General features: G+C 38.2%; 1 protein-coding gene across 14 annotated transcripts in view; it reads right to left on the bottom strand.

The window, feature by feature from the left end:
- Positions 1 to 20,936, bottom strand: part of BBX (BBX high mobility group box domain containing) — a 260,883-nt gene that overhangs the window by 123,829 nt on the left and 116,118 nt on the right. The window contains exon 1 of one of the 14 annotated variants that reach the window (XM_014792271.2): positions 14,723 to 14,806. The exons of the other annotated variants lie outside the window; for them this stretch is intronic. The gene's annotated coding sequence lies outside the window, so the exon portion shown is untranslated. Of the gene's footprint in view, positions 1 to 14,722; positions 14,807 to 20,936 lie in introns of those variants that run through there. 14 annotated transcript variants of the gene reach the window in all.

Genomic DNA, 20,936 nt, shown 5'->3' with positions numbered 1-20,936 from the left:
ATGGATGTTAACTAGATTTACTGTGGTGAGCATTTCACAATATAGTCATGTGCCACATAAAATGTTTCGGTCAACGATGGACCGCATATACCATGGTGGTCCCATAAGATTAGTACCATACAGCCTAGGTGTGTAGTAGGCTATACCATCTAGCTTCGTGTAAGGATACTCTACGATGTTCACACAACGACGAAATCACCTAACAATGCATTCCTCAGAACGTATCCCCATTGTTAAGCAATGAATGACTAGATGCATATATCAAATCATTATGTTGTACAGCTGAAACTAATATATTATATCTCAATAAAAATAGATAGATACTCTGTATAAGGAAACAGCTATTCCTTACAGAATTTCCTCACCAATGACTGATCTAAGCTGGCAGATGACAAATCATTTTTAAAAAAACACATCTCTGGGGGCCGGCCCCGTGGCTTAGTGGTTAAGTGTGTGCGCTCCACTGCTGGTAGCCTGGGTTCGGATCTCGGGCGTGCACGCTTGTCTGGCCATGCTGAGGTGGCGTCCCACATACAGTAACTAGAAGGATGTGCAACTATGACATACAACTATCTACTGGGGCTTTGGGGAGAAAAAGGAGGAGGATTGGCAATAGATGTTAGCTCAGAGCCGGTCTTCCTCAGCAAAAAGAGGAGGATTGGCATGGATGTCGGCTCAGGGCTGATCTTCCTCACAAAAAAAAAAAAACACAACTCTGATTGATAATATTGATCTTAAATCTCAAGCTGAACCTCTGCCACCACCACAGAGAATAAGGAAGAGCCCAATTATCTCCTAAGTGGTCCAGGACCCATAACGACAGCATACACAAGTTAGCAAGGAGATCCAATTTAACAAACGTGCTTTATCATTCACTTCGGGTGATAATAATAAAAGATTAGCATCATTACATCAGGACAGTAACTACTGTTACCGCAGCTCTACACTATATGAAAACAAATTCACTTGGTGTAATAAGCTACATCAATATTTAGAAATCAGTAAGGTTTCCACGACGCCTTTACAGGAGTACCACGTGCCTGCAAGTGCAAGCTGCAAAGGCCCTCTCTTACCATTGGGGTGGCAGTTACACAAGTTATGACCAATTAAAAGGAAATTAATGAAAAGAACTAATGTGCAATAAATACACAATCAAGGCAAAGTAGAAGGCTGAGATATCCAACCAAATATTTATAGTTTTAGTCTGCGATACTACAGATAAAAGTTTAGGGCTAGACTTAATCAGATAAGATTCCCATCTACCTACATTTTCCTAATTATAGACTCGATAGTTGGCCTTCAGAATATTTTTTAAAAGCTTCTAATAATCTAGATATTCCCACATTGTAAAACAGAAATGATTCTGGAGAACATCACTTTGGAGAACATCCTACTCACTAATGAAACGAAAAGTTTTGACTTTGAAAAAAGTTGCCTGCAACCTGTTGTAGCTGGCTTCCTTAGGAAAATTCTGCATGCTTGAATGCTGTTCTGGGGTGTCATATTTAATTTATAGAATAATTTCTGCTTAAGGAGCTGCTCTTTTAAAAATGAATGCTTCATTTTATAGAATTGATAGAGACTACAAATCCCGTCTTTTTGGAGGTCACTGTGTCCTCCAATTTACAGATGAGGAAACCAAGACCTAAAGGGATCAAAGGTTAGCTCAAGTTCACCAAATTAGTGGCAGAGTTAAGGTCCAGGTTTCTTGATCACAAAATTAGAACCCTTTCCACAAAATCCCACTGCCTTTTTCTTCTTCCCCAAATAGAAATGGAACCTATCCAGTGAATTCTTCTTAGGTATTACAGTTGCATTTTTAATCTAAAAGGTCCATGTGGTAACTGCTGCCCAGCTGTGCATGAAAGGCAAATGGGGCTCTAAAAACTGTGAGTTTCTTCATGATTATCAAAGAAAATATAGCGAGAAGGCGGCAAAGCAGCTTGTGGAGCAATTTCCATCAGTGACTTCGACGAGGGGATGGAGAGCAGGGAACAGACCCAGCAGTGACTAAGGTGGGAAGCGTTCTTGTTCACTGAGAGGGCAGGAGGAGCCGCTCTGCTTCCCACCAACACTGTCCTTGAGCTTCCCTTAGCTGAGGAGGCGCCACCTCCTCCCCAGGTGCTCAAAAAGGGATGGGCGATACACAGGGTCACAGGCTAACCTTCAGTGCTGGAGAAGAAAAGCTCTGACCTCCCTCCAAACCGCCATCTTTACTTCTCATCCTCTCACAGAGAGGTATACACACACCACACATTCGTTCAGCTCTGAATCAGTTCCAATTTCCAGGGCCTGAAATTTTTATCTGTGTCTTCCAGTCAGTTTTGGGGCAACTGACACTTCCATTTAACTTTTAAGCCACGGTTAAAAAAGTCCCTTTTGTTATTATTTTGCTACGTATTTCTTACTACTCATAGGACCACATTTCTGACACAGTGAACACACACATAAGTGGAAGTCTTCGAACCTGGATTCAAATACTGACTCTAGGCAGGGGCATGGCCACATCACCTCCCGTCTAGGTCTCCGGTTCCTTCCATCTGGGCCTGGAGAGGCCCCTCTGGCTCTAAATTATTCCAAGACTCTATTTCTTAAAAATGCTCTACAACAGATTTCAACCCAACAAAACTTATCAGGCCTGTCCTAACGCTACTTCTTCAGCAAAGGCTTGAACAGAAGTCTGAGGCGGGCAGCGACAGGACCAGATCTAAAAGGGGTTCTTTGTAGGTTGTAAGTGAATTGCTTTTGAGAAGGTCTCTCTGGACATCTTACTTTGGCTCCTCCTCTATACAAACTGCTGTGGGAGCCTAAGAAAAGCGGCTTTCAAACGTGCAAGTGCACAGATTTGGGACTGCGGCCGCCAGGCTGCAACGGCTGCCAGGGGACGGGAGGGAGGCAAAGCAACCCGACGCCGCGCACGCCTCAATGTCTTCCCTTTCCCTGGCAGCAGCACACTGGGATCAGTCATCCAGCTCAATGTCAGGAGTCCCAAAGTCATTACTAGTGCAAAGGTTTCCAATCTGGAACTTTCAAAATGATATACCTTTAAAATTACCACAAAGGAGATCTTTTTACATTATCATGATAACCTTGGAACAATTTGTGAAAAATTAAAAGGGTAGTGAGACAGAGACTTAGGAAGTACACAATGTGTGTGTTTGAAAGACCATTCACATACACCTTTCTGGATCAAAGGCATTACTGTCACTTATTTCAAGAATCAACAGCCAAAGTTTTTAATACGATTTAGTCTGAGAGTTTTCAAGATATTTACATGTGAATGCCTCCTCTTAGGCTTCTCTTACACTTATTTCCAACTTTTAAGGCATTACAGATGATTTACTTAAAGGCTCTTTCCCCTTGAAAAACGTATCATCATGAGTATTATTAACGGTTTCGGGCAAATTACATCATATGGAAGTTTGAATGCATTTTTTTCCCAAAAGGGAGAATAATTAACTTTATATTTTGTGGTCATACTACTGTAAAAAGCAGTTCATTTCTGTCCTCCAACATAAATGAAATGCTTGAAGACTGCCACTGAAGACAGCTCGTCTTTCATACATACTGTTCTGAGTCTTTTAGATGAAAAGAAACTTCCAAATGAAGAAAAGATACATCTTTGGATATTAGGAAATGTATTTCTAACAAACAGGCTCCTTAATTTTTAAAATAATTCTGCATGTCATGTTATGCTAATTTTTGGAAGAGTTTATATAGACAAATGTTATCCTGAATAAGAGATATTTCTAAGAAAAAATTTGGAAATTGCTCTTACTAATAATCTGTTCTTATCAAGAGCAATTTGTAAAAAGGAAAATCATATTATGGAGACACACTTTCATCTTAATCAGTATTATTTTCATTCTCCAAAAGCCTGACGATTTTTAAACTTTTGGCTATCCTCTCTGAATTCTGTGAGGAAACTATATAACTCAGTTGAAGAGGAAGTGAATAACATGATTCCTGTGGTTGGAGGGGCGGGCAGGGGGGAGTGGGTGGGTACCGCAGCGAAAACGCTGGAGTTGAAAGAAGTGTAGAAGAAAGCTTTATTAAAAACAGATTTTAAATGGCCATTTTATCAGAAATTGAGCTTTTAGGCACAGAATATGAAAACTCACTATCTTACCCCAAGAAAACCTCTTTGCTCTACTCAACTCTCATTACCATTACAGCCCACAGAGGTTTCACTGCTATGCAATCCTTGTACCATTTCTACTCTAAGGAATGTTTTCTCTACCAACTTGTTCTCTTTTCTTCCTCATCAAAACTCTGCTAAAAACTTACTGTATGTGGAACACCTTCTCTTATGAACCTCATCTAACTTGATTTGTGAATACTTAGCCTTATTTTGAACTCCTCTTTTGTTCTTCATTCAAAATCACAGATTTATAGAGTTAGAACAAACTTTAAAGATTATCCAATTTAACTCTCTCATTGAAAGAAGAGGACATTCAGGTCCAAATTAAGAAATCTGCTCAAGGTCCCAGAACTTTTCAAGGTGAAAGAGCGAAGACTAGTGGAAAGCCATCCATGGGGTTAATTTTTCATTTTCATTCATCATTGAGAAAGTCAAGAAGGTAACATTTCTGAAGGCAACTGAAGTTTACTCACTTAATATTTTTAAAAAACAACAAAGCAAATCATTGATACTTTTCACAAAGTATAAAAATTTCATTTCATTAAAATTAACATCATTAATTCCATTAAAATAACCAAGAGTTATTTAACATTCAAAATAAATGTACTAAGCATCCACTGCTTTGCCAGGCACCTTGAAAAAAAGACAAAACAGTATATGAGAACTAATAAGGCATTCAGTTCTATGAGAAAATTTATCATAAGATCATAATATTCTCCTGGAAAGGTTTAATTAACTCACCACACCATATTCCAACAGACTATATACAGCACTTAATAAAAAAAAAAATACAATAGTCTATATTCTTCTTCTGTTCCAGCTGCCTTTTTATACCATCCCCAACTTTAACCTCCAAATAATTCACACCTTATACTAAGGGGCTGCTATCTTGAGGAAGTGGTGTTGGTACAGCACAACACAGATTCAAAAACACTGCACACCTTCTATGAAGTTTCTACCTCTACTACAAACATTTTCAACCTCGGTTCTTTCCACAAAATGTCACATTCAACTACGCTCGAAAACTGAAGTCATATTATCCTAGATCCCCTTTCATGTAACATACCACTTTGCATCATATGTCTATAAAGTACCTAGGACCTTTTTACTAACAGTTCAAATCCTCCCAATACTTACTTTTCAAATTGTGATTTCCGAATAAGAACAATCTTTCTCAAATAACCTGTGCTAAGAGTTATACAAGAATATGTAAAATAATTAATGTACTTATTTTACACTTGGGGAGCTAAGGTGAAGAGAGATCCTTATGGTCTCACACAGGTGACTCTAAGACATCTGCTCTAATTCTCAATTCAACCTTCCAGACATAAGATTACATTTCCTCTGAAAGTCATCAAACAGGAGCTAGCATTTCCAATTTACCAAGTTTTAATAATGAGTTTTATCAATGGTCATAATTTGGTGTTTAGAACTTTTCCCAACCATATTAATCCTTCTGTACCTATCAGGGATGAACAGTTACAAGGAGAAACTCTGAAGATATATGATTTTCAAGAAAAGGATCTTGGAAAACAGAATCATAAAATTACCCTGGATTTCTAAATGCAATAAAATTTATTCTTTTAATACACTCTTCCATTGTGAATATTTAGTTATGCCAGAGACTTATCAACACTCTTTTTCTCCCTAAATATTTACAGCAACACTCTCTCAAGGAGACAATCAGTTTGCAGTCCTATACAGACCTAATAAAATGTGTGAATTGTTTTATACCACTGCACTCAATTTTACAGTTCTTAAAAGTCTTTTGGGACATCATTCTCAATATGCTTATGGCTTTGTCCATTTCATTCTTTGGATCGATTTTCTTCGGTGAACTAAAGTATTCAGCGCTTTTCACCAAATAACACACACATAAAATTACAATTTTTTTTTTCATCTTGTGAACAATATTGAGATGTATCCCTTGTCAGGTCAATCTTGAGATGAAGATTCAACGTTTTCCTTTGAGGATCAAAGAAATCACGCAGAATAAACAGTAAGCATGCTATACTTAAGCTCTCTTATTAACAGTCTCAATGGTGCTTAGGTTCAAATCTCTCCAAATTTCAACGTAAGATTACACTACATGTAGATTTCAAGACTTCAAGTTACAGACAGAGTTCTTATTACAGCAGCCAAAATCTAATCTGAATGCTTATTTTTATTTCTTTACACTACCCAAATCAAATAACTTTTGTTGGGCAACTGCAGACACTCAGCTGAGTCAATGAACATATTTCCGACAGCTGCTTCTTGTTTGCGAACCTACAACTATTTTTGCTGAAGAAAATGCACGTTATACAAAGAGAAATAAAAATCAGGATCCCCCAAAAAATGTTCCCACAAGAAAGGCCTCCATTTAGCTCAGTTTGAGGATAAAACAGCAATCCGAAATATATACGTAAATCTCACTTAACCAGAACATACTAATAGATATTCCTCCATTAACTACATTTTGGGGGAAACTGCTTTTAGGAAAAAGTGACAAATTATAAAAACAAGCTAATGACAATTTTAAAAAAAACCTCCCAGAAAGTCTCAGGTAGGAGGTGAAGAGGTTGTTGGTAATGGTAGGGGACAATTCATTGGATATCAGTATCCACTTCTTCAAATCTCCAACCTCTTATACATAGTATATATTTTTAAAATTGTACAATGATTATTAATCATTGGAATGATGACATCAAGATCATCCTCCCATTAAAAAATAGGCTTCACTCTACTATCAATAAGAAATTCAGTTGTGTACTAACATTCAGCAATGATCTACAAATACTAAAATTAAAAGTTTTCTAGCTGAGGCCGGCCCAGTGGCTTTGTGGTTAAGTTTGCATGCTCTGCATTGGCGGCCTGGGGTTCACAGGTTCGGATCCCGGGTGCAGACCTATGCACTGCTCATCAAGCCATGCTGTGGCGGCATCCCACATACAAAATAGAAGAGGATGGGCACGTTTGTTAGCTCAGGGCCAGTCTTCCTCAGCAAAAAGAAGAAGATTGGCAATAGATGTTAGCTCAGGGCCAATCTTCCTCACACACACACAAAAGTTTTCTAGCTAACTTTCAAGGAATAAGAAAATTAAATTAATCAAAATTCTTCTTTTCCAAACATTCCAGTTTATCCTGTAATTTTTATTCTAGGAAACTAGGACACTGATTTCATTTCTTACATACTAAAATTACTAGTCATGCGTTGCTTAATGATGGGGATACATTCTAAGAAATGCGTCAGGTGATTTCGTCATTATGCAAACATCATAGAGTGTACTTATACAAACCCAGATGGTACAGCCTACTACACACCTAGGCTATATGGTACCAATCTCACGGGACCACCATTGTATAGATGGTCCATCGCTGACCTTTGAAATGTTGTTATGTGGCGCTTGACTGTATTTGGTAGGAAGTCTTATTTGTTCTAAATTGAGATAAAATATATAGTCTCAAATTTTGTCAACTGACATTTTTCTCTAAATTATCAGAAAAGAGCATTTTCTCGAATGCTGTGACTGAGCTAAGTCTAATATATAACATCTGTATCAAACTCAAACTCAGGTATACTGATATACACGCAATTATGTATATAAGAGTACGCATGAATATAGTCCTAATTTTGATCCATTTAATAACTCCTAAGGAAGGAATATATGACAAATCAAATACGGGATAAAAAGTTCATCTGTTCTCCATTTCCATGCTTCATCAGTCAGAGCAAAGGATTAGAAAGGCTGGTACTTGGCAGTCAGATGGAACTGGCTATGAAATGTTACCACTACTGGTTGTCTCATTTAAGGGCCTCTGTTCACTCATCATATAAAAGCAGGCTAGTACCTAGTGCACAGGATGGTAAGAATGGAAATAGATAATATGGAAAACCCCTTTTAGAGCACTTCACATATGCTGTCTTCAATATTTACAAAAAATAATCCAAGCATGAATGAACGCGTTTTCTTCCTTCTTCAAACCCCTTTGGCACCGCCTAATCCCAAGAGATGATTACAGTAGCTTCTAAGCGGGTAATTTCCATTTCCAAAGGAACTTCTATCAGTAGATTTACTCAGAATCACGCTTCAAGCCTTTTATTTTCTGAATCCAAACTCCTCCATGGCATCTCCCACTCCACTCTCAGAATTTAATTCCTTAGATTGGCATTCCACATCTTTACTGTGCCCTCCCTGCCTTACCCCACCCCCTGGCATGCACACACACACTGAAAATCTGGCCCCAGACTTCCTTTGCCCTCCTCTATATCCTGGAAGGTATAGTTAAGGCCCAGCTCCTTGCACTGGGGTACTTTCTTGCCCCTTATTGTTTGCCCAGAGATCCCTTATTTAAAATCCCCTTCTCTGCTCCTCTCCACGCAGGTCAAACATGATCCTGAGCAAAATGACATTTCCTTCCTCCAAATGTCTTAATCCCCTACAGCAAGAGCCATAAACCTCCTTGTGACCCTCTCCTATTATCATCTCGAATGATTATTTTAAACCCATGACTCTTAGCCTCTTATGTTTTCACCTCCACTCTAGACATGTCCACATCGTCATCATCAGTAGCCTCTTATTTACAGAGAGTCTTAAATGTGAAGTCCCCCACTGAAAATCATAGATTTAAATCTTACAAGTTAAACTTGTCCACGGTTCATCCTCCCCATAACTGTAAACTCTCAATGGAGAAGGGGTGAGGAAGGGAGATATCCCTTATTGGTCTTTGAAGTCCTCAGAAAAATGTAAAGGAAGAAATAAGAGAACACGATCCCACCACAATTCCACATCCTTACTAAGTACAAAGAGTAAACAAGCCAGAATCTATTCATGAACACCGTCTTTGAAATCATTTAAATGCAAACAGTTTCAAAGAAATCAACAAAAATCTCTGGCACATTTTGAAAAGTTTGAAGGAAAAAGAAACGTACTCAAATCAGTCCTTGAGTAAGCTCCAGTAACAGCAGAAGAAAGGCTGTCTTGATGAGCTTTAATCCCGAGAGAACAGCTGACTGGACGACTCCATTCAGTGAAAATCAGACCCACTCTCGCCCTGGCACTGAGATCTAGAAGTTCTCTGACTCAAGAGTTCCAGAACGCCAGCTTCTCCAGGGCCAGACTGGATCTCAGCAGTTGGCAGGTTACTAACTGATGAACACAAACCCTGTGTTTACAGGGCAGCTTGAGGCGCACAGAAAGGAGCATTGCCATCTACCCAGTGTAAGGGTTAAGTAACAGCAAATAACTATAAATGGATGAAAACAGCAGCCAAGAGTCCTCTAAGCTCAAAACAGACCTTCACCTAAGGGCAATGATGCCATCATTCAAAGGAGACACGGTGCTTGGCCAGCACCGGGAAAGGGAGTAGTGTCCACTGGCTAAGCTCAAAAAAAAGTACAGATTCTGAGTAAGATTTGGTGGGAGAAAGTAGTTTGGCATATACACACAAGAAAACCATATTTAGTGATCTTTAACAACATTATGATGTCTAGGTGAGCTTCCCAATCCTTCAAAACAAACACTAATACTAAAGCACAGCCGCTCTACTCTCTGCTCTATTGTTTTTATAAAAAAGACTCAGTGATTTACTTTTCAGATTTAATAAAATCTAGTCAGCCTTTTAGAAACGTGGATTTCGCAGCTAAGATAATGAATGGTAATATACTTCAGGAAAACAGATTCATTGCTCACTTCTTTTTCCTCAAAATTACCCATTTGAACATTTCACTGTTTTCTTATCCAGATATAAACTCCCAGACAAAATGAATATCGTTATTCCAGCAACACTTAAATTTGAATGAAGTTATTCAGAACTATTTTAATAAGATGCTTTTTAATAATGTAGATAAACCTATATTTTGTATAATTACATGACAAATTACATAAAGCTCAACTGTGAGCTTACTTTTAGATGTATTACTAACTTTGCTGTATAACAGATATAAAACAAGAGCAAAAATTAAATATGTAGTTCAAAATTGGTTCTTAATTTAGCATTTAAAAATTCCTCTTCCAATTTAAGACCACTCAATGCAAAGTCTGTAATAAATGCATTTTCTGGCTTCCTCTGAAGGAAAATTTTGTATCACATGTTTATATACACTTATAAATTTTCTGCTATATTTAAGGATGATCCAACTTATTAACAGGATAGTTTATTTTTAATATTTGCTGCAACCTAATCATTAAAGAATATACGTTCTCTTTCAAAAGATATTAAACTAAAATAAGAATACTAAATGAGTGTTGTAGGTTTTCTGAAGCACTTTCAAGCCTGTCTAATTTAATAAAATACTAAGTGAATTAGTACTACAAAAGAGACTTTTATCACTGATAAGTTAAAATATTAATGTGAATACTTAGGTCAAGGTTTTTACATTGATCAAAAACACGATATAAGACTGGTTTGAGTGAGCATTCTTCTATCAGTAAAGTTTTCATATCAGGTAATTTCTCTCATTTTTCCCTTATAAGCATAAAAGGATGTTTCTCCCCTTGCATTGCTGAGGAAAAAAAGTAATCTGTTCTTCTAGATAGGATGGTATTAACTGCTTCTTCCGAGAAGAGAACATTTGGCATAATATGTTTTTGTAGAGTTTTGTCAAGTAAGCAGTTAGGAGGGGTGAATTATCTCAGATAGGCTGGCTTCTTGTTCTTCATGGCTGGAAAGCCCAGTAAATCTTGGCTCTTTTATGTGTATGGAGGCTGGAGGTAGGAGGTTAACAGCTGGGCTTTCAATAATAAGTAATTTTTAACATTAAAAAAAAAACTACAAAGATTTTTGAAATTCCAAATTTAATTTAGAATTAATTTAATGTTACTAAAAATAAATCCTTCATTAAAGAAGTTTTCCCCCTTTCTCATTTTTTGGTTACAAAATTCTTCTCTTGCCTCATTCTCTTTTTAGCCTAAAATTTGCCAGACTTACTTAGGATTTTCACACAGCAGATTCATAACATCATGACAAGATTAGATTATTTTGCGATCCTGAATAAAAGTCAGAAAAAGCCTACTTAACCTTGGTTGTCAAATACACCACCCTGTGGCCAGGACCTTCAGGAGTGACTGGGCAGTGCTGACAACTGACAGAAAGTTAAGACAGAGTTTGTGTCCCTTGCTCCTTGTAGTCTGCTCTCTGGCACCTTCTGCATTTAATCCAGAGTTCAGAGGGGCTCAAAAAATGAATTCTGCACAAGGAACAGGTTTAGGAAATGTCAGTCACCTGGGAATCCCAAGAGTCAGATAACGCCTTGAAAGTGGTTGTAGCGCTAATCCATCTTAGAGCAGGAGTCCCTGCACCAGTTAGAGGAAGACAGGGCAGGAAGCACGGGAAGGGGTTCCAGCCGTCACTCACTGTCACCTGGAGTTGAGGAGTCCCTAGCAGAGAAACCACGGGAGAAAGGAATGGGCAACTTGCCTCCAGCACCAGATGCAGATAGACCCATAGACTCCAAGAAAGGGCCAACAGTAAAAATCAACTCTGACTCCAAGATGGCAGCTGGAATGTGAGAAAAGACATAGGGTTAAGTTGCACAGCAAGTAACAAAGGGTAGGACGACCCGCCCTGGTCATAGGTGTGAGGCTGGGGGAGGAGAAAGAGGGCAGAACTCAAGGTTTTACACTGAACAATGTCTGGGTTGCCTGGTGAATGAAATTGGGAAGCCAAAGACATTCATTACACTTTCGCAAAAGACGGATAACCATATTCTTTCTCTAGAACAAATCAACCCTAAGCAACAAAGAGAGGAAAGGAAGCTCGATGTATGCCTCACTTGCTGGGGTTATGAGCGAGAATAACTGGAGGTCACTGTGACACAGTTATGGGCCTGAAGCCCGGGAAGGTAGATGGATTCAGGCTCTGGAGGTGGTGCCCAGACACCCAGTGAGAAACCATGTTTCAGCTCAGTTGAAGATAGAGTACAAAATGTTGGAGTCAAAAGGCAACTTACAGATCACTTGTCTACCACTCTCATTTTGCAAAAAACAGAGTGAAGCTCCAGAAGAAGTGACTGCTTCTGGTTTACAACCCTACCCACAGGCAGAACTGTTTATAGTACGTGTGATTTTTGCCCATAGCTTTTAGGGAAATTATTATTGCTGAGCAGGGAAGAGGCATTTCTGTGCTTATTGCACTGACATCTTTCCTTTCTTCATTCAACAAACGTCTACTGAATAGTACGTACTAGGCACTAGGCTAGATCCTGGTATGCTTCCCCGGAAAACCTCAGAAAATGAATGTGGCAGATAGTGGCAACAAGTTTGACAACAGGCAAAATACTGAGATCAATCAACTAAAATTATGGACCACCAAGTACAGAGGATGAGGTTAGGAGGAACTGAGATATGAAAATTGGAATGGAGCATACAAGTATAATCAGCTATCAGAAGAATCACTGGCTGAGAAAAACAGAAGTGGGTGTAGGGCAGAAAGGGGAAGAGCAGAAAATACAAATTGAGTCATTTACTGAAGCTTCTGGGACTTTCGCGACACAGAACAAAACACAGGTGAAGTCACTGCAGCCTGCAGACAGTCCTCTGTGGGTCACTCTTTCTCCATCTCAGCTCCCATTAGCGAAAAAGAAGATCAGTGAAAGATGTGCACATTTCTCTGCTCAAACTGTCTTCAGAGGTCAGGAACAGCTGACGATTTTTATTTAACATAAGAGAACATTACATTATTATGATGTGGTTTTCTTGGGAGAAAAAACTTAACTAGCAAACACAGCCAGCTCTTTCAGAATGTCTGGACCTAACTGAGTTTGAGAAAAGGTGTAAGTGACAATTGGAAAACTGAGAGAAATTAAAGAGGCTGATGCAAAGGATGAAACTAATTTTTAAAAAGTAAAGGTCATCAGGATTTTGTTACAATGGTGTTATAGGCAACTGACAAAATTCTTTAAACAAAAATCTAGTAATTTTAAAGAACTATGGGAGATATAGAGCGGGAACACTTACATTCGGCTCAAAGGAGTATAAAACGTAACAAGTTTACGGAAATCCATTTGCCATTATCGTATAGAGTTTGAAATTGGGCACGCCCTACAACCCAGCAGTTCTACTCCTGAACATATACGCTAGAGAAATCATATGTTCACAAAGAGGCATGGACAGGACAGCTCTATCTTTAATAACACAAAAACTGGAAACAATCTAAGTAGCCATCAAAAGAAAGTGGACAAATAAATTGTGGTAAAATACAGCTGTTACCGTAAATGAATTACAAGTATAAGCAAGGATAACTCTCTCAAACGTGATGTTGAGCAGCAAAAATAGGTGTTTTTTATGTTTATATGTTATATAAAACATATAGTTTTATATTATTTATATATAAATTCAAAAACAAGCAAAACAATATAGGGGATACATAAATATGTGAAAAAACTATAAAGAAAAACAAGGAAGTAATAAACTCGACATTCAGGATTGTGGTGGGGATAGAGGGAGATGACGGAATCTGGGCTAGGCTCAGTTCTACTTGCTAAGTTAGTGTTAGGTACTCAGTTACTCATGTTAATGTTATTCTTTGTATCTTATTCACATGTTGTAAATATTCCTCGTACATATAGCATTTTCTAAATGCTATGGGGTTACTTCTATTTTTAAAAAGCTCTCAGACATAAGACTATACTTAAACTATTTTAAAGGTACTTTTTAAGTATCTGCAAGTAACAAGTATCTAGCAGGCACTCAGGACTTTATAAAATTATCTCTTTTAATTCACACAATAACTCTTTGAGGTAAATATTTTCATCCTTAGTTTGCATATGAGGAAACTGAGGTTCTGTTGTGTAGATTACCCACTGTCACACAGCTAGGAGAGATGGGGTTCAAGCCAGATCCAATTTTGAAAACCATGGGGTGTCTGTAGGTAGGACTTGTCTAAAATAGAACAGCAAAAATAAATTTCCAACATAAAAACAAAACCGACTTGTTATACCGCAGTTTCCTACTTCAATGCGCCTTAGCATTGAAAATGCATCCCGAGATCACATTCTAATAGCTTGCATTAATTTTATGTCACAGTACCTCTTTATTACTTCATTATCACAATTTACCCCGAAACTCTATAAATTCTAAAACTGGCAACAGATATCAATCATGTGCTTATGGAAAGTCTCGACGTGGCTGTACTTCTTTCCATAACCTGAATTTCTCTGAGACAGGAAGTTTAAGCAAAGTTAGCTGTTGGTAGGCTGAAACTTCGCACTCTGATTTCACTACCCTCCCATCAGGGATTCACCCACAGGCAAGTGGGCAGGCTTGCCAAGCCCCACAGAAATTACTCACCTCCACCCTCTCTTTCCTCATCTTGCTTCCAATCATGCTGCAAAACCTAATTTTAAACTCATGCAGGAAACCTGATTAATACCACCTGGTTTTCTCTACTCCGTTAACTCTGGGCCTCTTCAGCACACACACAACACAACTCATTTATAAGACTGTCAGCTTTTTATTTTGTTGTTTTCATTTGCATGCGCGTCCAGCCTGTAAGAACCACTGAAAAGAGTTTAGCTATGCCCTAACTCATTCTTCTTTACCCAAAGCGCCACCAACTGTGCTCTTTAAACAGTAGTCACTTAATAAATGCTGATTGACTTACTACAGTGGAACAATTCGCCTCTGGTATTTCTCAATATCCCAGTGAATCCTCCACATCTATAAACATGCTGGAGATGACAGCAGGTACTGATAGAGGCGTGGGGTCTTCCCGAGGGTGCCTGGGACAAGAAAGACACAGAGAGAGACCAAAGACAGTCAGGAGAAACAGAGAGAGGAACATGGAAATCAACAGAGGACAGAATACAGACTGAGAGGAGCAGAGTCTGGAGTTATAGAGAGATTTCAGCAGCCAGAGACACTCAGAGACAGAGAGGAAGTCAGCAGTCTGAACTTGGGCTTTGGTTTGGAAACCACATTCTTGGGTACTACTTACTCAAGTAAATAGGTTCCCTCGTGTTTCTAAATTTATGGTATAATCAACCATTTCAAAGTTATTTCTAAGATTTTCCTGAGCTTATATCTTTATCTATTAACATTCATCTTTACACGCTGTCATCATTGGAGATACACAAACAAAGACATAAACACAATCCTCAGAACAACCAGCTGTAAATAAGGAAATAGTTTTCCAATTCTCCAGTTCAGAAAATGGTTACTTCAGAGAGGTAATGTGAATTGCCCAAGGTCACAAGCGAGAACATGATAACTGGGGCCCCAAATCGTCCAATTCCAAAATCCAGGGCTTTTTCTGATATTCTATGTTCTCTACTGGAAATAAATCATATATAAATCCAAACTGTTTTTGTAAAATAAAATTCAAACTACACATTCAGTATAAAATTTTCTATCTTTGAGACACTGAACTCTTCAGGTTACTCACTAGGATACGTTACCTCAGGGCTCCATTTAGTTTAAAAATCTATCAGAGGGGCCGGCCCAGTGGCGCAAGCGGTTAAGCGCATGTGCTCCGCTGCGGCGGCCGCGGGGTTCGCCGGTTCGGATCCCAGGTGCACACCAACGCACCGCTTGTCAAGCCATGCTGTGGCAGCGTCCCATATAAAGTAGAGGAAGATGGGCATGGATGTTAGCCCAGGGCCAGTCTTCCTCAGCAAAAAAGAGGAGGATTGGCATTGGATGTTAGCTCAGGGCTGGTCCTCCTCACAAAAAAAAAAAAAAAAAAACTATCAGAAAAAAATAAATCAAAATATATCAGAATGATAGAAAATTTCAAACAGAAATGAAATTTAGTGAACAGCCACTCAACAAAATTTTAACATTTAAAATAGGAGCTGGAGTTAGTTCACTGCTCTCACAACTTTGTAATTTCAAAGTCTTTTTTTTTTTTTTTTTTTTTTTGCTGAGGAAGATTTGCCTTTAGCTAACATCTGTGCCAATCTTCCTCTATTTTGTATGTGGGTCACCACCACAGCATAGCTGTAGGTCTGGGCCCGGGATCTGAACTCATGAACCTGGGCCACTGAAGCGTAGTGCGCTGGACTTAACCACTAGGCCACAGGGCTGGTCCCCTCAAAGTCTTAATGAATCAACAAATTTCAGCAGGAAGATCACAAGATGCTCCACATTTCAATGAATTCTTAGATCTAAATACTAGTAAACTTGTTTCCAACTTCTTCTCTCATAAGGTCTCACCTAAAGTCTACATTGCAATTCAATTTCAGGGTACTATATATGGTAGGAATGACTTAATGCACCACTCTTTGTAAGCATTAGTATTTTCTCTTGAGGGATATTTATATTCTTCTAAATAATCATGCCATTTTGGAAGCAATCAATGTAATTGCCAGAAAGCTCCTTTGATACAAGTGTAAGCATGTTATTGGATTTCATAGCAAGACAAGATAATAAGAATACAAAGAAATTTCTATTCAACTGTGCATCAATATATTTTTCCACGTTCAACAATTTTTAAAACAGAATTTCTCACATAAGGCCTAAAGTATTGCTCTGCTCTGCCCTCTAGTGACTGGTTAGGTTTTGCTAACTATACGCTTTTATTTATTTTTTTAATTGCTTTTTGAGCAATAATTAGGTTTTTTTTTTTAATATAACAAATGATGGTTGCTTTTTCATCATTTGAGTAGTGAAGAGTGCCAGTCAACTTTTAAGATACAGCATGTGGTATGAACACAATGAGGAAAGAGACACAATTTCTTTTCATAGGGATGGTACACCTAAGTACTGCAAACAGAAGAAAAAAAATTAATATCTATTCCACTCTGTATTCATATTTTTATGCAATCTATTTCGAAATCTCAAAGAATTCCATTCAGTTTCTTTGTTAAAAACTTTCAAAATTTCATAAATATAAATCCCAAATTGGTTAATTCTATTATTTTGGAGACTGAGGTATCAGGATGAGTGGTACTATATATACCACACGTAGATGAACAACTTTCTACTAATTATAATAAAGCAAAAATATGCTTAATACAAAACTATACTGAATATCACTTACCCTTAATTGTTCAAGTGGCACTTTAGGATTTTCCTGAACCTCAGTGTCATCACTAGGAAACTGACTGTCACTTCTAGGTGAAAACATTAATCAAGGATCCACTTAAGACAGTTATTACACAGAGATTCACCCTAGCATTTCGATGAAGGGAACTTCTTTCCCTCTTAGTTTCTCTAGCCATAAACCTTTTGCAAGGAACCGATGCATTTCTAGAACATCCTTTCTACTCTCACTGATCCCAAGCATACCACTTCTGTGTCTACATGCTTATGTTAAAAAATAAACATAACATTTGTACACGTGAATGTGGAAGGATACCTGGACATGTGAGGAGAGTCCACAGGCAGTATGGAGGTGTGGTCAGGAGACACACCTGGCAGCCAGACCGCCGGAGTCTGAATTTCAGCTCTGCCACTATTAGCAGGGTGACCTTAGGCTGATTAATTAACCTGTCTGTGCTTCAGTTTCCTCATCTACAAAACGGGAATAAAAAGAGACACCTACCGATAGTGATGCTTTATATCTTGATAGGTATTTGGGTTACACAGGTGTATGCATTTATTAAAACTCAGAGACTGTACATTTAAGATTTATGCATTTCACTGAATTTAAATTTCACGGCAAAAGAAAAGTTGTAAATATTAACTATAGTCAATAATATACATGCTGAAGTATTTAGAGATGTTGTGATGTCTTTACTTTGAAATGCATCAAAAATGAATTGATGATGGATGGACAGATTATAGATATGTAATAAAATAAGTACAGTAAAATGTTAATGATCAAGACTACGTGATGAATATATGAGTGTATAATGCTGTATGTTTGAAAGTTTCATAAAATGTTGGGGGGAAATACACGTACCTCTCATAGAGCTGATGTGAAGATTAAATATATATATAACTGTATTAAATATACAGAAAAATATCTAACAATCAACAATGGCAAATGGCAATATGTTTAAACAAATGAAAGTGATCTTATTCTCCCCTAGTTGGAGAAAAAGGATAAGAAAGTCACAAGGCATTAAGCTCCCAACTGGAGTGAGTAGTTGCCATCAAGGACGTCGGAGCTCAAATTTCAAATATCATACAACTGCCTGGGCCATGTACAGAACATGGTCTTGGAAAGTCAGAAAGAGCTGATTCGAATCCTGGCTCTGTTTTTAATTAGCCAAGAAGCTCAGACAATTTTAAATGTTCTGAGCCTCAGTTGTCTCGTATAAAATGGGAAACCTATATCCAAGGGTCATTGCGAAGAGTAGAAAAAAAGACAGCACACACACATATACACATGGAGAAATTAGCACATAAAATGCAAATAATAACAATTGCCGTTGTTACCATCATAATCATTATTACTACTTGGTGTGAGTCCTATACACTGATATAACCTTCTCTGCAGATGGAAACAAAAGAGGCTGCGAGGCTGCGTATCTGATTCTAACTTAGAAACTTCATATGCAGGTGGCCCCACAACTCCAAGAGCTTTCTAGGGATCTTTATTGAAACAGCAGGCCTTATTAAAGTATCACTGTACTTATGAAAGAAGAGCTGGCAGTGACAGGGAGTTCATTAATCATCCCTCTGTAACACCAATTATAATAAATGTAAGTCCTACGGGTGAGACATTTAGGAAGTATGTTTGCTGATGATACTTTACAGAAAGTCACTTCAGTGCATTAGAGGAAACGATATTAGCACCTGGATAAGTTTTGATTTGAAATAGCCAAAGTAATATATCTAAAGAGAAAAATATTAAAACTACATTTATAGAAGATGAGTTCTAGGCTCCCAAGGAGTAGATTTATAAATCATTATAGATTACTCCAGGAAGACAGTGGCTCAACATACAGTTTCAGCTAAAAGGCAAATCAAGAACCTGGCAATGAAAGGGAGAATATTGGAAACATTATACACCAAGACCACTCTACAAAAATTGTTTTTTCCACAGGACCTGGATCCCCTAACCCAAACACCTTTCTTAGGCATTTAGATGTCTCTGTATTTTTTAATATTTTTGTTGAAAACTCTTCCCCATCTTCCTTGGCACTATAATCTATTGCTTCTCCCACCACAGATCTGTTGTTTTTCTTTCCTTTAGACTTCTCTTAACAAAGAATGGGTGTTTTCAAAAATTCTGTCTTAGCCATATTTTCTACTTTTACTGATTTTCAAAGTTTCAGCTCTACTTCTCTCTTAAGCTCTACCTACCTTCAGCCTGAATCTCTTCCAAACTCACCTCAAATTTCTAACTACAGCCTCAACATTATCACATGAATATCATCTGTTTCAAATCCATTCCATCCCAAACTTCACCTCCCCCTCCCACAAATCAGATTCTACTACTCTCTCTCTACTTCCCGTAGGAGTATTATCTGAACACCTACACTTAAATTAAAAACCTATCTTTGGCTTCCTTTTCAACACCCCCCACTGCCTTCCTCCCTATCATGACCTCCTTTACACAAGTTCAGTCTATTGCCAACTTCTATAGATTAGCAGTTTGTTCAGGTGACAGGACAGGACTTATATTCTTTGAGAAACACAGTGAAAGCTAAATTTACAATCACTAAAGACACACAGACGGACACACAGGCTACACAAGTGTTTGAGAAAATCTGCATTGAAGGAATCCTTAAAAATGAGTACCTATTAATTTTTACTCTGCGAATTGGGAAAAGACTTATTTGATTGTCTGAGTTAGATACCTCAATCCAAATTATTATTATTATTTTTGTTTGTGTGTGAGGAAGATCAGCCCTGAGCTAACATCCATGCCAATCCTCCTCTTTTTGCTGAGGAAGACTGGCCCTGAGCTAACATCCATGCCCGTCTTCCTCCACTTTATATGGGACACCGCCACAGCATGGCCTGACATGCGGTGCGTTGGTGCACGCCCAGGATCCCATCCCGGGGCCGCCAGCAGCGGAGCGCGAGCACTTAACCGCTATACCACGGGGCCAGCCCCACAATCCAAATTATTTTAAGCTACATCCAGACAGGGTAAAACCTTCATCATGTTTCCCGGGGTGGTCCCCTGTACAACTCTCAAACCCTATTAGAACAAATTCCTTCTTCCCTCGGAAGTGCTAATGAATTTCCTCTTACTTAGGTTTCAGGTTTCCAATCTGAAACCCAAAACCAATCTTTCCAATGCCTACCTCTTTTCCCTTCCAATCCATCCCATTTATATCATCTGCTCAAAAAATTTTCAGTAGTTTACCTGTCTTTAAGGGAAAAAAAAGTAAATTCACCTTGACACTCAAGGCCCTCTTACACTAGCCTCCCTCTCAAGTTTCCCATTTCCCCGACATACATCCCATCCAAGTGGCCAAAGGGTCTGTTCACCTTCTCCTGTAGGTCCCCCTCTGTGCAGTCTTCATTGATGTTCTGACCCAGGATTTACTATCTTCCTCAGAACTCTTAATGAGATTTATTTGTCTGTCTTTTTTCTGCCTAATTAGAGTTTGCCTTCTATTATCCTATCGTGACTGTGACAGTGTCCAACACATTGCACACAATAGTTCTAGTAAATATTTCTTAGATAAACAAATAGAGGAACACAAAGTATATTACTTTATCTTTAAACAAAACATTTTTCCTGTAAGATTACTGTAGGCAGTTCAGGTTCTAAAAAGGAATAGCAAAGAGCTGGAGAGAGAATACAAACACTCATAGGTGGGCCGGAAACGTTTAGAATTTCAATATACGCTAATAATTGAAAAAGTATATAACTAAAGTCTATAAAATCTATGGCTGTTATGGTTTAGAATGTTCATTATATTCAACTAGGAAAAGGAAAAACTGTTACAAAAAGATCACAAACACCTAATACA

The sequence above is a fragment of the Ceratotherium simum genome, chromosome 15 (genome assembly GCF_057802395.1).
Source record: "Ceratotherium simum simum isolate JZ-2026a chromosome 15, ASM5780239v1, whole genome shotgun sequence".
Taxonomy (NCBI): domain Eukaryota; kingdom Metazoa; phylum Chordata; class Mammalia; order Perissodactyla; family Rhinocerotidae; genus Ceratotherium; species Ceratotherium simum.
The sequence above is the reverse complement of the archived record's forward strand: the minus strand, read 5'-3'. Positions and strand labels throughout refer to the sequence as shown.